Source organism: Rhinopithecus bieti, unplaced genomic scaffold (genome assembly GCF_001698545.2).
Source record: "Rhinopithecus bieti isolate Rb0 unplaced genomic scaffold, ASM169854v2 scaffold_4781, whole genome shotgun sequence".
NCBI classification, from domain to species: Eukaryota; Metazoa; Chordata; class Mammalia; order Primates; family Cercopithecidae; genus Rhinopithecus; species Rhinopithecus bieti.
Genome location: NW_016805181.1, coordinates 5,463,610 through 5,484,158, shown reverse-complemented (window position 1 = coordinate 5,484,158; position 20,549 = coordinate 5,463,610). Strand labels below are relative to the sequence as shown.

The following is a 20,549-nucleotide window of genomic DNA, read 5'->3' as shown; positions in this document are numbered from 1 at the left end:
TTTTTTCTTTTTTTGAAAAGGAGTCTCACTCTGTTGCCCAGGTTGGAGTACAGTGGTGTGATCTCAGCTCACTGCAATTTCTGCCTCCCGGGTTCAAGTGATTCTTGTGCCTCAGCCTCCCTAGTAGCTGGGATTACAGGCATGTGTCAACATGCCTGGCTAATTTTTGTATTTTCAGTGCAGACGGGGTTTCACCATGTTGTCCAGGCTGGTCTCAAACTTCTGACCTCAAGTGATCAAACCCACCTTGGCCTCCCAAAGTGCTAGGATTTACAGGAGTGAGCCACCTTGCCTGGCCCCATGTTAGCTTTTTAAAAAATGCTTTATTTCATGACAATAACTATGACATCCTGTGACACAGTTTGGCCTAAGATCCAGAAGTGTCTGAACCTCAATACCTTAGGAATCCCTAGGGCTGCTGGTCCCTCCCCGCAGGCTGCTGTCCTCTCTTTGCCTCAGGTTTTCACCAGCCCCCAGTGCTGGGGCTGGGTCTTCCATGTCCCCCCTCCCATGCCAAGCACAAAGGAAATCCACCCAGCAACCTCTTTAACCTCCCGGGCGGGTGTCCCAGCCACGGGCATTCTCCCAGGTACCAATAATCCCACATATTAGGGTATTAGGCAGATCACCCAAAGCAGCTCAAGCAAATCAAGCATAGCCTGGGCACCACCAGCTGCGGTTTTCATGGCAAGAGTTCTGCAAAGGGAGAGGATGGAGGAGGTGGTTACTCTGAGACTCAAGGGCTAGAGAAATAGGGCAGCAGGGGACCCAGGTCTTTCCTGGAGCTGGTGTCAGGAGTGGTAGAGTTCACTTCTGCCCCTGGGAAGTTCCATAGTCCAAGCTCTCCCTGGCTGCCATCACTTCTCCCCCTCTGCACCCCAGAGACCCTGCACCAGCAGGGCTTAAGACATTTACACTGATGAATTCACCTAGCAGCTACTGTGTTTACTAACTGTGGGCTGTACCTTTAGGGAAGGGACACACTGTCCACAGGTTCAGGCAACAGGAACTTAAAAAGAAGCTGGGACTAACCGACTGCTTTGAGCTGTCAGAAAGCCCTGTGAGTCTACTGGGTGTCTCGGCTGGACCTACATACAGTGCTCCACCATCAAGGCATTTTTAGCCATTGCTTTCTGGGTGCACTGTCCAGATTCTCGCTCTTAGAAGCACCACTGCGCTGGGTGTGAACAATTACTCTTTGCAAGTCTTCATGGCAGAAAAAGGCCAGGAAATCTTTAACAAGTCCTTACCATCTTATGCCTCAAGTTTCCTTGTCTCAAATGCAGATGGCCATGTAAATGCTCCCCAAGGTCTGTCCAGCTCTAAACCGCCTGACCTGGAGGCCTGGATCATTAAGTCCCTTGCTTTGCACGCACTGTCTCAGCTCTGTAACCCTGGGCAAGTCAATTGGGCATCATTTCCCTCCCCTGGGAAATGCTGCAGGAGGACAGGTTCCTTTTCAGTCCTTCTCAGAACCAGGTACAAAGCTGCTCTCCCATCGCCCAAGGACCAAGGGGGTCAACTGGCCCTCAGGAAATCACTGATCCCCTCTTGCATCTACTGTGTTCTGTCCTTGGTGATTTTACACCAACTTAATCTTCACAACAAGCCTGCAAGATAGGAATGTTTTTTCTTTTTTTCTTTCTTTTTTTTATGAGACGGAGTCTCGCTCTGTCACCCAGGATGGGGTGCTGGGGTACAGTGACGCGATCTCGGCTCACTGCAGCCTCTGCCTCCCAGGTTCAAGCGATTCTCCTCCTCAGCCTCCTGAGTAGCTGGGATTACAGGCACCCACCAACATGCTCAGCTAATTTTTTCTTTTTTTTTTTTTTTGTATTTTCTAGTAAGATGGGGTTTCAACACGTTGGATAGGCTGGTCTGGAACTCCTGACCTCAGGTGATCTGCCCACCTCAGCCTCCCAAAGTACTGGGATGGCAGGTGTAAGCCACCATGCCTGGCCGCAAGGTAGAAATGTCATGAGGCTCAGAGAGGTTGGATAATTTTCCAAGATTGCCCATCTTATAGGTGGCAGAGCTGAAATTTCAATCTAGTCCATTCGAAGTCTGAAGGCCATATTTTTCTTTCTATTCCACACTGTCTTGGGATAGGTCCAATGTACAAGAATAGAGATGGAATCTCCATATAAAATTCTGTTTATTACTACTACTGAAACAACCATCTCACAACCTACGGCTCCTAAATAAGAAAATCCTGTAGTACAGACATCTAAATTCACTTATAATCCACTATGTATGGACAGAGAGTTGGAGAAATGGGCTAGGGGAGGGGGATCCCACCTGGGAATACAATGGCCCATTAGATATTAGATATGTTCTCAAATGGCCACATATGCTGCCTAAAATTAGTAAGGCAGCCTCCAAACTTTCAGGGCTAATACATACATCCTGGCCAATATGCCATATTTGTAAAATAACAATCTTCTCCTTCAAATAGCTTAATAAAATGGGAAAATATATATGACAGTCCAGAGTCCACTATCAGAGCCACAGAGACTTTGAATTGGATTAGTAGAGTCCTTGGCCAGGATGACCCTGGCCAGGTCCAAGACAGCCTGCTGTCCATCAGAGACTTGGAGACAGCTCCCAGTCTGCAGGGCAGCCCATCCTGCCCCAGAAGCTCAACTCAAGACCTGCCCAGACAAGAAAACTGTGGCAGGGGCCCAGCAGGAAGGCAAAAATTACATTTATTTCTCCTCAGGGCAGACTGGGATATGGATAACCAAGACACGCAGGAAATCCCAAACCCTCATGTTCATCAAAAAAGGCAGAAATCTTCATGCCAAGTTAACTTTTACCAGAGGGATCCCATTGCCATTCTGTAGACCAAGAGGAGGATCCAGCCCCCAAGGAGCCTCACTCTCCACAGCAAAGGCTCCTGCAGGTGGCTCACAGGTGCTCTGTTCCCATGGGTCCTGCATGGCCACAGGGCAGTGCTGCCCTTGATGCAGTATGGAATGAAAAGCCTCAGTATGGTGCACTGTGTGTGTCAGTGGAAGATGACTGATGACAGGCCTCTCCCGGGAAGAACTGTCCTTTTCTCTGACATTATGTCGTCACTCCTTTGTTGGGTATTAACATGTCCTTTTAACGAAATGACAATGGTGGCAGAGCTGGCATCTGACAGTTTCTTTTTCATGTTTTTGCTTGTCAAAATAAAAGCTGGTGGCCTTGTGATATTCCGTTTTGTAAAAATTCATTGATTATCCCACAAAAATTCTAGGAACCACTCCCCTAGCCCAATGCCTCATTCTACAGGCAGGAAGTTTAAGGCCCCGATATTCCACACTCATAGTGGCCAGGTCCCCCTTCAAAAATATGGCTTTCAGACTTCAGGGACCCAGGGTGTGCCTGTCACACTAGCCAGAGACAACCTTGGGGCCAGGAAAGGTAGGGTCTGAGGGATGGAGGCACGATCTCTCAGGGATGGAGGAGCTCTGCAAGCCGCTGGCCCACACAACAGGGGAAAGGGGAAGGCAAGCATTTTCAGAGCTCGGGGCCATACCAACCGCCCGAGCTCCTGGCATCTGATGCCCTCACTACCACTACTGCAGGAAATGCACAGAACTATAACAACCTCCCTGGAAACACTGCAAGTGTTATTGTGGCCCCAAGCCACCACCCAAGGGGCAACTGGGAAGAAAGAATTCACCCGCAGATAGCAGATAGGATGCATTGTTTATGGTTGAATATTCCCTTCAGAGTCAACAGAGGACTCCAAGCAATTTGGAGTAAAAAGATGAGCAACCTGAGAACAATCTAAGTCACAGCCCAGTGCCCCACATGGAAGGGAACATGGTCATTCCCTTCATGGCTGTTCTTTGCTTCCCACCACTACCGCCTTCATCACACACCTGTGCTTATTCTCTAGCAGTCAGGGCAGAGTCTGCCCGATTTGTCCACTCCACATCCTCAGAGCCTGAATAGCACCTAGCACATGGTGAGAATTTCACAGGGCACTGAAAGAATAAATGAACGAATCCTGTTTTTTGTTCTGTCCTGCTTTGTTTTTACGCTTCGCTCATATCTTCTGGAATCTTGAAATCTTGCCAAGTCCACACTGCCCAAAGCACAAAAGTCAAACTGTGATCTTCAAGGCCTGGAGCTGAGGCTGCGGCTGCCCTCCTCACTCGTTACTGACCTGCTCTCCTACTTGACTTCTCAGCTATGACTCGGTCCTCTTGACTGCCACACCTCTGTGCTGGCTGTCCCCACTCCTGGGATGCTCTCCCCATTGCTCCCCACCCATCTTCATCCTCCCTGATCAAATCCCAGAGGTGCAGTGAAGTTCTCCTTCCTGACTAGATCTCCCTGAAGCTCTCCCTGTCCTGTCTCCAGTGCCCACATCTGCTCCCCTAATTCCACATGGGACAGGAACTTAGCTGTCTTTTGATCCATGCATGTTGCATTGCCCCAGTTAGCCTGGACAATCCTTGAAGGCAAGGCCTATATACTTTTTATACCCAAAGTATTTGGCATACAGCAAAGTGCTTAACAGACACGTACCGACTGAGTAAATTAAATCTCTGGTCAGTGGGCATTGTAAAAGCAAGAGCTTTCCAAGGCATCACTGACATCCGAGTAAACCAGGCCAGTTTCCGTGACTTGAAGCTTTAACTGGGGGTTGGCTCCTAACTGCTGTTCCTTAGGGCAGCTACATTTTCAAATACAAACACCAAATCCCAAATGAGATCAGATGACATGGAGCTTCTGAGAGGCACATGCCCCACCCGGCATGTCAGTCAAAAGAAAGATGAATGTTCTTGTTTACAAAAGGATTTGTCCCGTGCCAGGAAAATTTCCACCGTGATTTAGGACCTAATCCAGTCTGTGCCTATAGACCTCACCAACTGAACATGTTCCTGCTTCTTCCATTTGCTGAACTTGGATGGGGTTTGGCTTCGGGTCAAAAGAGCTGTTGCAATTAAGTCATCAGACAGTCTTTCCCCACGTAAGATGACCCCCATTCAGGAAACCAAGGGCTAGCAAGACAGACAGACTTTGGAAGGCCAGAAAGATGGCCAGGTTACCAGGCATACGGTGGCGGTCAGGACCTACCGCTCTGAACACAGCCCAGTCTGAGAGACCAGGCTCCCGGAGCTGCCCTGCTGCCTGGACTCTGCCTCTGACCTCACCCCTTGGAAGAACTGGCTGGGTTCCAAAACTTCAGCCTCTATGTCCCTGGGTTCCCACACACCCTAGTTTGGATCTAGGTCTCCAACACAGCAGCCAAACACAAGAGAGTCCAGAGCAGTTGCTAATGTGAAATAAAAACAACAATTCAACAGCCCACGGAAAGGAGACAGGACTTCTTTTTCCATTGGATTCAGAGAACTCCTTCTCCTTTTCCTTCTCAATCCCTAATGGGAGTTAAGGATGGCAAGCGACTGGCCCTGCAAAGCCTCAACTCTCTACTTGGCTCTCCTAGATCCATCAATCTTCTCTCCATGGCCTGGGACCCCTCCAACGCTGGACGTCGAGAGAGGCTCGGCAGCTGTGAGAAACTTCTGTCTCAAGTAAGGTTTTTTCCAAAATTATATCAGGTTTCCTTCTACCCCAGCTTGTCAGTGGGGGACTCTTTTGCCTAACATGGTTGAGGAATGTCTTAGAAACTGGTGTGATTCAATCTGGCTTCTGATGAGGTTTTCCACCCAGACAGAGCTCACCGAGTGTCTGGAAGCGTCGGTTCCCTACACCCAGGGGCATCCACACCCTGTCCCCATCTCCAGACCTCAGTGAGGAGGATACCCTTGACAAAGTGGCTGGTCCAGCCCTACGATGAAGTCTGATCCAGAAAAAGAGCCAAGAGGAAGCCAAAAGGACTTGCCCACACACTTACATACACGGGGGCCTCCTTCCTACTATGTCCCCTCTTCCCCCCAACTTTCTAAATTGGTGAATCTACTTGCAACACACCTAGTATAAATAATTGAAGAGCTCCCGATAGAAGTGGCTCAGTAATTGAAATCTCAAAAGGCACACACCTTTCTTTTAGAAAAGAGGGCCACCCCATTCAGACTTCTCCAGGGGAAGTCGTTCCTCCCCTCATTGCTTTTCAGACTGGCCTCCTTCTACAAATACAGATTTTAACCAGAGGGTAATTGTTAGAAAGTGCAGTTTGCAAAAATGTCAGTAACCTGAATGCCAAGCTTACTAATGAATTGTGACTAGGCTGTTGTTAGTGCCACCACACCCTCACCTGAGGACCCACAATCTCCCCTGGACAGAGGGAAACAGGCTGCCCCTCTGTTACCGCTCGGCTACTGCACTGAGGTGTGGTGGCACCAGGGGGGCTGGCATGAAGGTCACATGAGGGGGGAGTTCCTTTCACATCTCAGAAATCTCTTATTATAAGGATCTGCCAACTGCAAGGAGAGAAGAGCCCTGCAGAGCAGGGGGCCCTGCGAGAGCGCTGTGGGCATCACCTTTGCTGGCATCTTGGAAAGACGCCTCACGTCTCCATCGTCTCTATAACAACTATCCAATCAGCCCTTAGCACTGACAGGGATGGGGACCTTTTTTGTAGGGGCAGCTCCAGAAGAAAGGTCAGGTGGTTACCTGAATCCCAAGTCTATGTTTTGTTTTATTTTGTTTTTCTCCTTTTGCAGCTGTTTTTCTTACTAGAAGCTAGGCAGAAAGAGTTGTTACTTAGATTTCTTGAACTTGAGACATCAAAGGTGATACGTCAGCCAAGGAGAAGGGACGGTCGGGGAAGCTTCTGGGGATATCATCAGTATTTTACTTTTTGAACTCAGTGGTAGTGACATAAATTTTCTTCTTTTTTTTTTTTTGAGACGGAGTCTCGCTCTGTCCACCAGGCTGGAGTGCAGTGGCGCGATCTCTGCTCACTGCAAGCTCCGCCTCCCGGGTTCACGCCATCCTCCTGCCTCAGCCTCCCGAGTAGCTGGGACTACAGGCGCCCGCCACCTCGCCCGGCTGATTTTTGTGTTTTTGGTAGAGACGAGGTTTCACCGTGTTAGCCAGAATGGTCTTGATCTCCTGACCTCGTGATCCGCCCGTCTTGGCCTCCCAAAGTGCTGGCATTACAGGCGTGAGCCACCGCGCCCAGCCAGTTGTTTGTATTTTTAGTAGAGACGGGGTTTCACCGTGTTGGCCAAGATGGTCTCGATCTCCGGACCTCGTGATCTGCCCACCTCGGCCTCCCAAAGTGCTGGGATTACAGGAGTGAGCCACCACGCCCAGCCACAGATTTTCTATAATCATTAGCTATTTTGTAACTTTTCATTTTATAGACTTTTCTGCGTATCTGCTTCATTTTACTATTTTTTTAGAGTCTTTAAAAAATAAATTGGGCAAACTGCTCTTCACGGACCCATCACTATTGCCGGCATTTATTAAGTATCTTCTGGCATAGGACAGAGGATCAGTCTGCAAATCACCCTGTGTCATAACCTGGACAGCAGGACCGAGAACCAGAAAACTTCAGTGAAAGTCATTGGTCCCAGTGGCCAAAGCACCAAACTGAAGGAGAAAGTGAAGAGGTCAGAGGCAGTCACCGCTAGTCATAGGATCAATGGGCTAGAAGCTCCAGAGGACTTGTTGATGCACAGTTTGCTGTTATCCCAGCTTTAGAGCTCTGCCTATAAACAAAGTCATAGAGAGGGGAATGTGATTCGTGATTTGTACCTGCCTTGGAAGGGCATGAAGTGAATTGGGGTATGCAGGGCCCTGGCCATCAGAGAAAGAGTGAGTTTTCCGCTGCCCTGCTGATCCATTGCTGAGGGTAACTCACGGTCCCAGCACAGCCTTCACTGAACTGTCAGGAACACGAAGCAGTCAGGAGTCTAGATTGAGTTTTCAAAACAGGAGCACCTCTTTGCTCTCTGTAAGCCTCCACTGATGGCTCATGCCAGCCACATGGTTCCCCTAGCCTCCTGTGCACCCACCAGAGGCTCTAACAGACTTGTCATTTTGCTCACATTGGAGGACCACTGTCCTCCTTCCCAAATCCTACACATTCTTCAAGAGAAAGCCTAAATGCTGCCTCTGCCATGAAGCCTCTCCAGACCTCTTCAGTAGAGTTAACATCTCCAGGGCTGTTTGCTCAACATTTCCTTTCAGGTGTCAGTCCCCTCAGATATCACTTGTTTCTCTGCTTATCAGTCCTCATTACATTCTAGTCCAGTAGCTACATCCATCAGTCTCCCAGCTAAGAACCTTCGGTCAGGAGCCAGGGCTTATTAATTCTTGTATTTCATAGTGTCTAGCACTGGGCCTGGTGGATTTGCACCAGGTTTGCAACAAGCAATCAATGTTTATTAATATATCAGGGTCCAAGAGCACAGACCGAGCAACCAGGAAGGAAGGTTCTTTAGGTTGTCAGAGAACACAAAGGACCTGGCAGGAGGGAGGCCAAGCACCACAGAGAACCTTCACCTTTCAAATCCATCCATTTCTCTCCATCTCAGCTTCTCTGCCCTGATTGACTCCTAAGCTTCATAATCATTTGCATTGTACCCTGCAGTGGTACAATTCCCACTCAGTTACCCGGCTCATTCTCCACGCTGAAGCCAGAGAGATACCACAAGGTTTCTATCAGTCACATCATGCCTGTGCTTAAACTCTTCAAGGACTTCCCATTGCTCTTAAGCAAAAGTTAAGGCCCTCAGCATGGCCTTCAAAGATGCTGCGGCACATCTGGCCTTTGCCAGGCATCTGGCCACATGCTGAACTACTCTTGGCCTCACCTCCCTTAGTCCACAGCAATACTGGACATTCTTGCATTCCTTCAATGAGCAGTCCTCTTTTCTAATTCAGGGATCTGCATATACTACGTTTCCTTTGCCTGTAACAACCTTCTTCACATAGCCATATTCCAGACGTCCTACCCATATTTAAGATCTCTCCCCAGAAAGCCTTTCCTAACTCACCCTGCACCTCCACTCCACCACCGCCGTTGCTATCAGTCAATAAAACCTTCCAATCATGTGGTCTTTGTACTGCTCCTTCATAACACTCAAGGCATTTACAAGTACTTGTTTAGGGCCTCTTTGCTTCACTAGACTAGAGATGGGCAAATTGTTTCTGTAAAGGGCCAGATAGGAAATATTTTAGGCTTTGTGCAGCATATGGTCTCTGTTGTAACTATTCAGCTCTGTTGTTGGGGGGCAGAAGTGGCCACAGACAATATATAAACAAATAAGTATGGTTGTATTCCAATGGAATTTTATTTAGAGACATTGAAATCAGAATTTCATACCATTTCATGTTTCATGAAATATCCTTCATTTAAAATTGTTGTTCAACTATTTAAAAATGTGAAAACCATTCTTAGCTAATGGGCCATATGAAGACAGACGGCAGGCCAGACCTGGCCCACAGCCTGTGGTGTGCCAGCCCCTGTACTAGACCATCAGTTTCCTAGAGGCAGAAGCCACGTCTTGTTCATGGATGCCTCTCTCCAGCACAGTGCCTGGTTCTCACAAGGTGATTCATAAAAATTCACTGAATGCCTTGATATGTGGGCTAGAGCCATGTTTCCCAATGTGAGTTCATGCAACACCAGTCTCATGGGATACTCCACACAAAAGGGCCACTTCTCTTTTCAGTGAAATCTGGAAATGCCATCGTTCCTTTTCTAACAAGTGTTCAATGCTCACTGCATACAGCATAGCAAAAGCTTAGAGCTAGCCCTCAGTCAAGGAACTTGTTCAACATAGACCAATACAATGCTGCCTACATTCATTTTGACCAAAGAACTTTCTTCTTTAACCCAAAACATCTGCCAGTGTCCAAGGGCAGCCCCACTGAAAAGTGATGCAGTGAGGAGAGATGGCAGAACTTAGAGGAATGGGTCTCAAACTTTAGTGTGCATCAGAATCACCAGGAAGGCTTATTAAAATAAGAATCTGCCCCAGTCCGGACTTTCCGATTCAGTAAGCCTAGGTTGGAGCGTAAGAATTTACATGCCTTACATGTTTCCCAGTTGACGCTAATGCTGATGGCTAGGGGAATCCCGTTTTGAGAAGCACTGATCTACAGAATAAATGATTTCAAGGCTTCAGTCCTCTAGCTGGAGTTTGCTCCTCCACAAGGATCTTATTCCCAGGAGAACCCCAACTTGTCCACTTTCTCACACTGGCAGTGGCAGCCCTGACCCATCTTTCTAGTCTTAGGCACCTGTAATGGGTTGCAGTGTTTTTTTCCAAAATATTTGTTTCAGTAGTAATCCCCAGTTCCTGTGAAGGTAAACCTTATTTGGAAAGAAGGTCTTTGCAGATGTAATCAAGTTAAAATGAAGTCATACTAGAGTAGGGTGAGCTCCTAATTCAATATGACTGGTGTCCCTAGGAGAGGAGAAAGAGACACACATAGGGAGAACGCCCCATGACCAAAGAAGCAGAGACTGGAGCAGTGGCCACAAGTCAAGGAATGCCAGCCAACACGGAAGATGCAAGGAAGGAGAAATCCTATAGGCTTTAGATGGAGGCTGGCCCTGCTGACTCCCTGATTTAAGGCTTCCAGCCTTCTGAACTGTGAGATAATAAATTCATGTTGTTTTAAGCCACCCCCCCCCCCTTTGTTATGGCATCACTAAGAAACATTCTAGTCCAAGGACAGACAAAGCTCTGGCCAAGGCCTTATTCTTGGTAGGTGTCCACATGAACTTTGAAGGAGGAAGCCACGATGTCAGCTATCTGATCCCTTTGTCATCACCGCTAGACAGTGGGTGTCTGCGCTGGGGTCTGTTTTTGGAAATTAGAATATCTAATTAATGTGATGTTTTGTTGGATCCATGCCTTAGGGCTGGATTTGGCAAAAAGCGTGTGATTAATTTTTACCCTAAAAAAAGTCAGTAAATAAGATAAGAAGACTTGGCTTGGCCCTATCTTGGGATCCACAGGTCCTGTTTCTCACTGAGAGACCCTGGCAAGGAGTTTCTCAGTGACAAAGAAATGGTTTCTTCTCTAGTTCTGAGCTATAAACACCTTCTCTAATCGGCATAGAAACGGCTAAGCAGTAGATACTTTCAGTCAGAGCACCCCAGTTTTAGTCATAAATTATACTCCTCTCCTTTTGGAAATATAAGGGGTATAATTTTTATTCTTGGGCAGACATAGTCCTGTGCCCGATACCTTAGGAAGGAGCCAAAAAGAGAATGTGGACACAGCTTGTCATGGTGGATGGAGAGGAAGGAGACACCAGGGGTGGGGACTCTGTATTATCAAGCTCTGAGGCCACAGGATGAAAAATCAGAGCCAAGTGAATGCCTTCTCTGCCTCTCCAACCCATGCCAACCCATGGCTGGCTGCTCACATGGGGTCTGCAAAAACCTGAAAATCTCCAGATGTTTTATAGGGGGGACAAAGCAATGCTTTCTGCTGCAACAGATCATAAGACTTTTAGGATGCTCACCCCAAGGCCCTTGAAAAATGAGAGAGGGGTCTGATTCTTTGAGATGGGTAAGGCAGAGGCACCCCATGGAAGTCAAGCATTCCTTCTCTCATCCCTCCTAAGGCCAGCATGTAATTTCAAATGTCCAGTCCATCCACGAACAATATGTTAGTCTTTGGTCAGGAGGTGGGCTTCCAAAACACAAACATCTCAGCCTCGGTCTGCAGAGTTGAGAATTCAGCTCGGCAGAGGAATAGGACACTGTCGAGGAAGACAAGCTTTTGGAGTCAGACAATCCCAGGTTTGCAGATTGCCTTGTTTTGTTGGTTTGTTTTGCTTTGTATTAAAATCTAATTTATTATGCAAACTACAGCAGGTTAGTAAATCCTTTGAAACCTCAGGTTTCTGAGCTACAATACAGGAATAATTATAAATGCTTTGCAGCAGATTTGTGAGGATTCTGAGAGTTGTTGGATGTGTCTGGCACATTCCTTCTAACTTATAAAGCACTATATGCCAAGTATGAATCTAAGTAATGCACATGCCCTAATCCTTTCCATCCTTACAACTATTTATAGCATTGCCCCCATATGGCAAACGAAGGCTCAGGGAGGCCAAGGCACCTGTCCACAGTCACACTGTAAGTAAACAGCTGATTCTGGAGCTGGTGCTCTCACCACAGGGACTGCTACATACCCATAGCGGATGCCTGGGGCTAGGAATGAAGATCTGTGTTCATTCATTCGTTCATTCATTCAACAATTCACCTGGGCATCTCTGAGACAGGATTACTCACAATAGGTTCTCAGACAAAAAAAAAAAAAAAAATACAGTCTCTCCTTCCAGGAGTTGAAGATCTATCAGGGGAAATAGACAAGTACCCAAAACTAAATCAAGGTAGACTATGACACCAGGGAGGAAGAGAGTGTGGTGGAGGACCTATTAAATGGCAGGAGCGGACTGATTACACGAAGGTGGTGGTATTTCTGATGAGCCTCGAAGGATGGGCATGATTTTGACAGATGCACGCAGCCTGGTTCAGTCCAAATTAGGGCCCCCTTGTTCTTTCTCATCGCAACCCATTCATTTCCTTTGTTGGACTCACTGTGATTTTAATTTCACAGCTATTTGCTGATTTATTTGTTCAATGCTGGTGTCCCTCACTAGACCATGAGCCCGGAAGGAGAGGCAGCATGCAACTGTGCTCGTTGTCTACACAGGGCCTACCACTGGGCCTAGGCCAGGGCAGGCACCTGGGAGGTATGTGCTGAATAAATGAATGGATGGATGGGTGGATGGGCGGATGGGTGGGTGGGTGGATGGATGGATGGATAGGTGGATGGGGATATAAGTATTGGCAGGTTGGTGGCAGCTTGCAGAAGGAGAGTATATTATCTATAAACACACTACCCAGATTTATTTAACCTTTTAGTCACACCAAATCTTGGTTACCCTCACCTGAATTTTCTCTTTTGGAGGAAGTTTAACACAACCACCCCAGTTTCCCTAAATGCGCCCTCCCTAGATTTCTGCAACACTCAGATTTAGGATCCTGAGCACTGGTATCTCCCCAAATAGATGAGATTCCCCATGTGGGCAGCAGCCCTGCCTTCTGCTTCATGTTTGTCCACAGTGCTTGGGTGAGATCTGGACACGGAGCCCACACTCGGTTGAAACATGCCCATGGCATGCAGCTGAGAAGCCCTGCCTTCTCCTTGTCCTCATTTATTCCCATCGGTCAACTGCCAATCATCCCACACCCACCCCAGATGCATTGGTCCTGGGGTCTCCTTGGTGCGGCAATGTGGGCTGCCCTCCCAGTCTTGCCCAGGTGGCAGGACTTCTGCTGCTAAGAACAGGGCTGTGATACTCAGCTTCCCAGGGCTGAACGGAATGACTAAGAGCCCTAATGATTCTCGTATTTTTCAAGACCGGTCTCCAAAGGCAGGAGGACATTTAAAAATGCATGAGTCTCTGCTAGGTGACACATCCTGCTTGGGAGTCTGCTGGCCTCCAGTCTGGGACAACAGAGCACTTCAAATAGAGGCCTGTGTTCATCACGGTGCTTTCTGTCCACACAAGCCTTGGTTTCTGACGCTGAGAGAGGATAAGCTAAGCACGGGGCAGAACAGGCCGCTGACCATCTCCAGACCCCAGGACAACACAGATGGCAGGCCAAAGATGGACTGCATCGTCTGATTCAAGAGTACAGGCTACACAGCCAGACTAACCGGGGCCTGGCTTGGACTCTCTTTAAATATTAATTCCTCATCTGTAAAACAGGCATATGATTCCCACTTCACTGGACTGTAGGACATATGTAAAGGACCCTGCAGTGTCTGGAACATATTGATGGTCCCCAAAATAAATAGTTATTGATGACAGTGATGAAAAGAAGAAGATCCAATGGAGTAATGTTCAAGGCCTGCTTCAAGTCTTGCCTTGGTAAAGCTTTCTGTTGGGCACTCAAATAAAGCTTATATGACTTTTTCTATATATAACAAACATGTATCTATGATGACTGTCTACTGGGTATTGTTCTGAGCACTCCCCAAACAGTAACTCACTGAATCCTCATAACAACTTTATGTAATATGTACTATTATTATGCCCATTTTACAGATGAGGAAAATAGACATGAGGGGTTAGGTGAACGACCCCAGGTTGACACAGCTATAAGAGGTTGAGCTGGTATATAAATCCAGACAGTCTGCACTAGAGTCCATGTTAGTTAAAGGTGGATACAGTGTGCTGCTGTTATTACTCTTGTAGACGTTGACTGTTACAGTCTCTTGTCTTATGGAGCAGAGCTAGTCTCTCTCCCACTTTCTTGACGAATGGTAGGGGCCTCGGTAACATCTCGGAAGCCCCTGCAGCACTTCATAGAGCTAATCAGAGTGAGCTTGCTGACCCACCTGCCAGAACTTGCTGTGCCCTCTGCCTTCTTCAAGGCATCCCCAGCAGAGCCTTAAAGGGCAAAGCCTGCAAACCTCCCTCTGCAGCACTGCTGCATGCCCCACCTCCCTCCAGGGCGCTTTCCAACTTCTGACCTGGACCCAAAGTAAGAAATATGTTTTACATCGTGAGCCATACATACCTACTATAAAAGTAATTGCAACACTGGATTCATGAAACAATACCTACACTATTACAAGGGATGTACTTTGATATCTTGTATTTTTTTAACATTGATTGCAACTCACTAAATTGATTTCATAATCCACTTAGAAAATTCTTCTTAGGGGAGTTCAGCTCCAACATCCAGCACATGCAATTCCTGAGTGCAGTGCACAGCAATTCTTCCCAAAGGCAGCCCTGCCTAGTGCACATCAGCATCATGGTGCTGTCCCAGGCCAGATGGTTACTCATATCCTCCCCAGAGCCCCGAGCCTGACTAGAGCACCCAGGGAGTGGAAAGTCAGTACAGGCTGGGAGTCAAGGACCCTTTCAAAGCAGTGCTTACAGCAGTCGCAGAGTGAAGAGCCTTGCTTTAGAGTCTGATGGAACTGAGCTCAAATCTCACGTCTGCTAGTTACTAACTCAGGTTTTATTGGATGGGTTCTTCACCTCTCTGAGCCTCAGTGCCCTCCCCTGGAAGGGGGCACTATTAATATGCACCACAGAGGGTGTTAGCTGAGATGCGGAGATGACTCGGCACAGCACCCAGATGCAGGACACTGAATCAGTACCAGTCAGTGGTGGTGGGAGGTCTTTGCTGGGCCCTCTAAGCCTAACCCAAAACTTCACAAGGGCCTTCCCTCCCCTCTCTTTTTGCATCCATATTTAGAGATTCTACAACCTTCAGAAGAAATAGGAGTACTTCCTAGCACATAGTCAATACTCAACAAATGTCTGAACCAATTAAGCAAGGGCCCAGGCTTTTGCCCAAGAAGTTATCCAATCCTGAGCATCCATTTACTTATTTATTTCTTTTATTTATTTATTTATTTATTTATTTATTTATTTATTTATTTTGAGACGGAGTCTCGCTCTGTCGCCCAGGCTGGAGTGCAGTGGCATGTTCTCAGCTCACTGCTGCAACCTCCGTCTCCCGGGTTCATGCCATTCTCCTGCCTCAGCCTCCCGAGTAGCTGGGACTACAGACACATGCCGCCATGCCTGGCTAATTTTTGTATTTTTAGTAGAGATGAGGTTTCACCATGTTGGCCAGGATAGTCTCGATCTCCTGACCTCATGATCCGCCCGCCTCGGCCTCCCAAAGTGCCAGGATTACAGGTGTGAGCCACGATGCCCAGCCCTGAGCATCCTTTTGAAGGAAGATGTGTTTTATAATCCCATCCAAGTTCAGTGGTCAATAAAGTCTGCTCCATGAATTACACTCATTCAATCGCAGCTGATATCTCTAGATCCAGGATAATGTCCCTTTCTACAGGTGGGAAGATAGAACCAGGAGGTCCCAATGTGGCTTCTCCAATGTTCCCCCAAGTTACTGTCAGTGCAGAGCTGGGGTGACAGAACCCCTGCTCATCACTGCCTATGTTGCCTTCCAAGAGAGAAGCAAGTCGCTCAGTAAAAGGCTCATCGTCCTAAAGATAACGAGGGTCCCTCTGATGAGATGAAGCACAGGACTGAGGGGGTGAAGAGCAAGCAGAAAATGGATTTCCACCATAGGCTACTGTACACGTGGCCCAGTGGTGGAGAGAATCCTTAGGGAAAGCCTAACTCCGAAGCCCAGAGAAGGAAGGAAAACTAATAAGGAGTGTGTTTTGCAGGCGGATTTTTCTGAAGTTATGCACAGGAAAATTCATTTCTGTGAGAGGCTAATTAGTCATGACAGTGCTTTCCTCCAGACACAATTGCACTGGTCCCATTCAGTCTCTGTGGGTCAGCCTGTAATGGAATTTCCATTACCTATTGTGTTTTAGTTACTGGAGAAAAATGTATGATTGGGGAAGAAACAGGGGTGAAGAGAAAACATGAAAGGCTGGAATACCTTGAATATCCACAAAAATCATCTGTGATTTTAAAACTTCATAAAGATGATGAATCTCTGAGAGCCAGGGAGTCTTCTTGGAATCTCAGCTCTGTCTGCGGGAACTGCTCCTGGCAGGCAGTGGGTTTTGAAATCCAAGTTTGTCAGACCACAGAGCAAAGCAAGCTCCCCCACCTTGGGCACTAGGGGTGGAAACAAGACCCAGGAAAGGGAAACTAAATGTTCTTCTCACCTAGCCACCAGCTCTCAGGCTGCCAGGAATGCTGGGCTGTGGTAAATGAATATGTAGATATATAGATATATAGATATATGGGTCTGGCACCAGAAATGTGCAGGTCTGCAAGGATGACTACAAATGGCCTCACCTCTCCTGCCTTCTAGAGAATAATATACAGTTCAAGAGCCAAAGATGCCTGAGGGTGAACTGGTATACCAAGTTGGGAAGGGTCACCAAACCACCTAATCCCCCAAATGTTAGAGCCAGGAACAGAAGGGGGTTTAAGGGGGTTTTAAGGTTTTAATTCAGGGTTTCTCAGCCTCAGCACAATTGTCACTTTGGCTAGATGGATAAACTTTTTGTTGTGGGAGGCTGTCTTGTATATCGTAGGAGGTTTAGCATCCCTGGCATCTATCCAATAGCTATCCTCCTCCATTCCACCCACATCCCTAGTTGTGACAACTAAAATGTCTCCCAACATGGCCAAATGTCCCCTAGAGGGCAAAATAGCCACCATTTGAACATCGCTGGTCTAGCCTTACAATTCCCAAAGTAGAATTCCAAGGAATATTAATTTCATAAGCTTCTCCCTAACACAAGTATTCCATGCTCAACTAAGTTTGAGAATCACTGCATATTATACCCTCTTTTGGAAATTCCCCATAACAGTATATTAAAGGCCCTTTGTAAAAAGTTCTGTAATAAGAACACTGTTTAATTATTTTGTTTGACCTAGCATCTTGCAAGTTTTCTCAAACAAAACCCCTTTATTCCTACATTTGCATCTTTCAGAGTTCATGTTCCAAAGAATATTGTGATTTATACATATGTTAAAACATATCTATCATGTATGTATATATATGATATATCAGGCAGCCCAACCTCCCCATTGAACAGAGGAACTGAAGCAATAAGCAAGTCAGGGTTCAAAATCCTACTAACAGATGAGTGTCAGAGCCATGTATAGAAGCTGAAGTCCTGATTCCCAGTCTACCTCCTCCTCTTACACAAATGATTTAGATGTAATCCTCAAGAAGATACAAGAATCCATCCTCTTAAAGCCATGTCACAATTTGGTTTGTGAAAGGAAAGTAAAATATTGAGACCTCCAACTCACTATGCCCAAAGGAAGAATGAACTTTGTCACACAAATGTCGCTTTCTCCTTGTTCCTAAACAGATTGCTGCAAGAGAGAAGGTCACCTATCTCCCCAGGTAGCCTCTCTCACCTTGACAATGTATCTTCACAGGTAAGGGACAAAGACAAGACTAGAAATCATCCCTCTGCCTGTCCCAAGACAAATGCAGATCTGACTTGTTCCTCTACTCTGTGTTTTACTTTATCTTATGGAAAATACAAGATTTACTGAGCAGGAGTTGAATGCACTATTGGCTGTCCCTCTTTTTGCTCCTTCCCACTCTCCCACCTTTACATACTGAAGTTCTCAAAACCCTCTTTGGAAAAAGCACAGGCCACAGAGTCTACTGTAGCCTTTATCTCTTTTTCCTGGGTGCATCCTCAACCTTGGCAAAATGAACCTCTAAATTGATTGAGAACTCTTTCAGACATGTTTTGGTTTATAGGCTCCACCACCACCATCCAGAATACTCACCTGGGAACAACGCCTAGTGAAACATCAGCATTTCTGTTCCCCAGGAGAACAGACAAAGCAGGCACTTTTTGCAGGCATAGTTGAGAAGGACCTTACTTACAATGGTCACAAGGGAGGGTGCAAGGAGGCGCCATTCACTTACATCACGTCCATGCACCTGCCAATCTATTATAAGTACAAGTCCCATGAGAATCACTAAACCTGATTCATCTTTGTATCAATGCAATACATCTTTGTATTGTGGCAAACACAGAGTGGGCCTCCATTAAGTTAGGTGGAAGAAATAAACTGTCAGGCAACACATGCTAAGGACCTGTCCATCAACATGCCTTGATTATAATTCACAGATCGTCAATAACACAATAAAGCCTCCCCACTCCTCTCTGTCCTCTTCACAATTTTCTTGGGTCATATTCTACCCTGGCCTCTCCAAATAGCGGAGAACTACTCTTTTTAGGATGGCAGCTCCCCACTCCTCTGACACATCTACTGTCATCTCTTCACTTACACCTGTTTAAAAAGATAAAAGATCAATTTCCAGTTCAGATCAGCCAGCCCAATGTCCCTCCTGAAGACAGCACATCAAGGGATCAGTTTCCTGTTACTCTAGGTAGAAAACATGCAGTGACTGGTCATTCAGTCTCTTGATGGTCTCTGTTGCCAAAACCAGGCACTGGAGAGGCCATAGATTGGCTCCCATTCTCAGCCTGCAAACAATAGAACTAATATTGACAGAGAAACTGGATGGTATGACATTCTACAATTTTGCATGGGGATTGAAATGTAATTATACTTTGAGTCTTCTGATGTCCCAGGGATCCTCTTTCAGCCCTAGGAACAGAACAGAGTCCTAGGGATTTCTCTAACCCTTTTGTGACATTCTAAGCAGAACGTATGGATGCAGGAACAGCCAAGGGTCTCAGCCAGAGGGCAGACCTGGGGCCCCCTCTTGGTTTACCTCGGCTCCAGCCAGTCCAAAGAATACACAGGCAGCTTGCAGACCACTGATTTGAGACTAAGGGCTCAGCCCTAGGGCAGCTGCAACACAAATGTAGCAGCAACTGCTAGATATTTCCAGCTTTCCCCTGAAGTCTGCTCTGTTTAAAAAAAAAAAAAAAAAAAAAAAGGCCAGGAGTGGTGGCTCACACCTGTAATCCCAGCACTTTGGGAGGCCGAGGCAGAGGGATCACGAGGTCAGGAGATTGAGACCATCCTGGCCAACATGGTGAAACCCCATCTCTACTAAAATACAAAAAATTAGCCAGGTGTGGTGGTGTGCACCTGTAGTCCCAGCTACTCGGGAGGTTGAGGCAGGGGAATCACTTGGACCCGGGAGGCGGAGGTTGCAGTGAGCCAAGACTGTGCCACTGCACTCCAGCCTGGCCACAGAGCAAGATTCCATCTCAAAAAAAAAAAAAAAAAGTGCTCACAGCAAAGGATGTGGAGGTTGGGATGCTCAGCTGCGCAGCAGGGGAAGCACATAGCAAGCCTCTCACACCTGCAGGACTTCAGGCTCCGAGAGCCACAGTTTCACTCTAGCTCTCTCCTTTCCTTTCCCCTTCTGAGCACCTTCGGGTTACTGGAATAGAATAGTGCTTAACGAGAGGCCAAAGGGACTTTGCCTCCTTGAGGCTTTTTGATTGCTTTGCACAAAACTCATACAATCACCTTACGTTCCTTCACTTAATCAGTCACTTACAGGCACTATTCTAGGCACTGTGTGAGACTAGGAAGGCCCTGCTCACCTGTTGCTCTTACTCTATTATGTGCTTCATAAAATCCATCAAAAACAAGCAGTCATCCTGCTTTTCTTATTTCCCCATTTCACAACTGTAGAATCCAAGTATAGCCATCCAGTGTCAGACTCATGAACTTCAGAAGCAGAAGCCTGAAGATAAGCTTTGGAGTCACTGTCACAGCAACAAGCCAACTGGCATGCAGAAATGAAGAGACTCACTCAAATGAGGGACCCAAATCCCTTCTATGGTCAATGAGAAACAGACCCATGAAAGGGAAAGGCCAGATACACCCTCACACAAGGAAGTGGTGGCAGAACCAGGCCCAGACAGCAGAGATCTCAAAGGTCCCCATTTTCAGTGTTGTGTTTCCCCCATACTGTCATTTCAGCAGAGCCTTTTAAGGCTGCGACATTCTGGTCCCACTCAAAAAAAAAAAAAAAAAAAAAAAGAAAAACAGCAACAAAGTCATTAAACTTTCAACTTTTAAAATTAATCAACAGGTGGGCAAACAGACTTCTTGTCCTCTACCTGGGTGAGAGAGACTTACAGAGGGGGAAGGGGCAGGGAGGGAAGAAGGGGAGGGTCATGAATGGTGAGGGGGAAGGGACTGAGTAAGAGTGGGATTTTTCTTGATTGGGTTGGAGGAGAGATTAG

At 46.9% G+C, this 20,549-nt stretch overlaps 1 protein-coding gene and 1 long non-coding RNA gene across 10 annotated transcripts in view; one reads left to right on the top strand and one right to left on the bottom strand.

The window, feature by feature from the left end:
- The window catches only part of KCNMA1 (potassium calcium-activated channel subfamily M alpha 1), a 767,391-nt gene that overhangs the window by 548,615 nt on the left and 198,227 nt on the right, over nucleotides 1-20,549 (bottom strand). The window lies entirely within an intron of this gene.
- LOC108529257 (uncharacterized) lies at nucleotides 5,458-20,079 on the top strand. The gene is made up of 4 exons (XR_001885456.1): nucleotides 5,458-5,534; nucleotides 12,498-12,633; nucleotides 17,724-17,793; nucleotides 19,993-20,079. It is a non-coding gene; the product is annotated as an uncharacterized LOC108529257 (long non-coding RNA).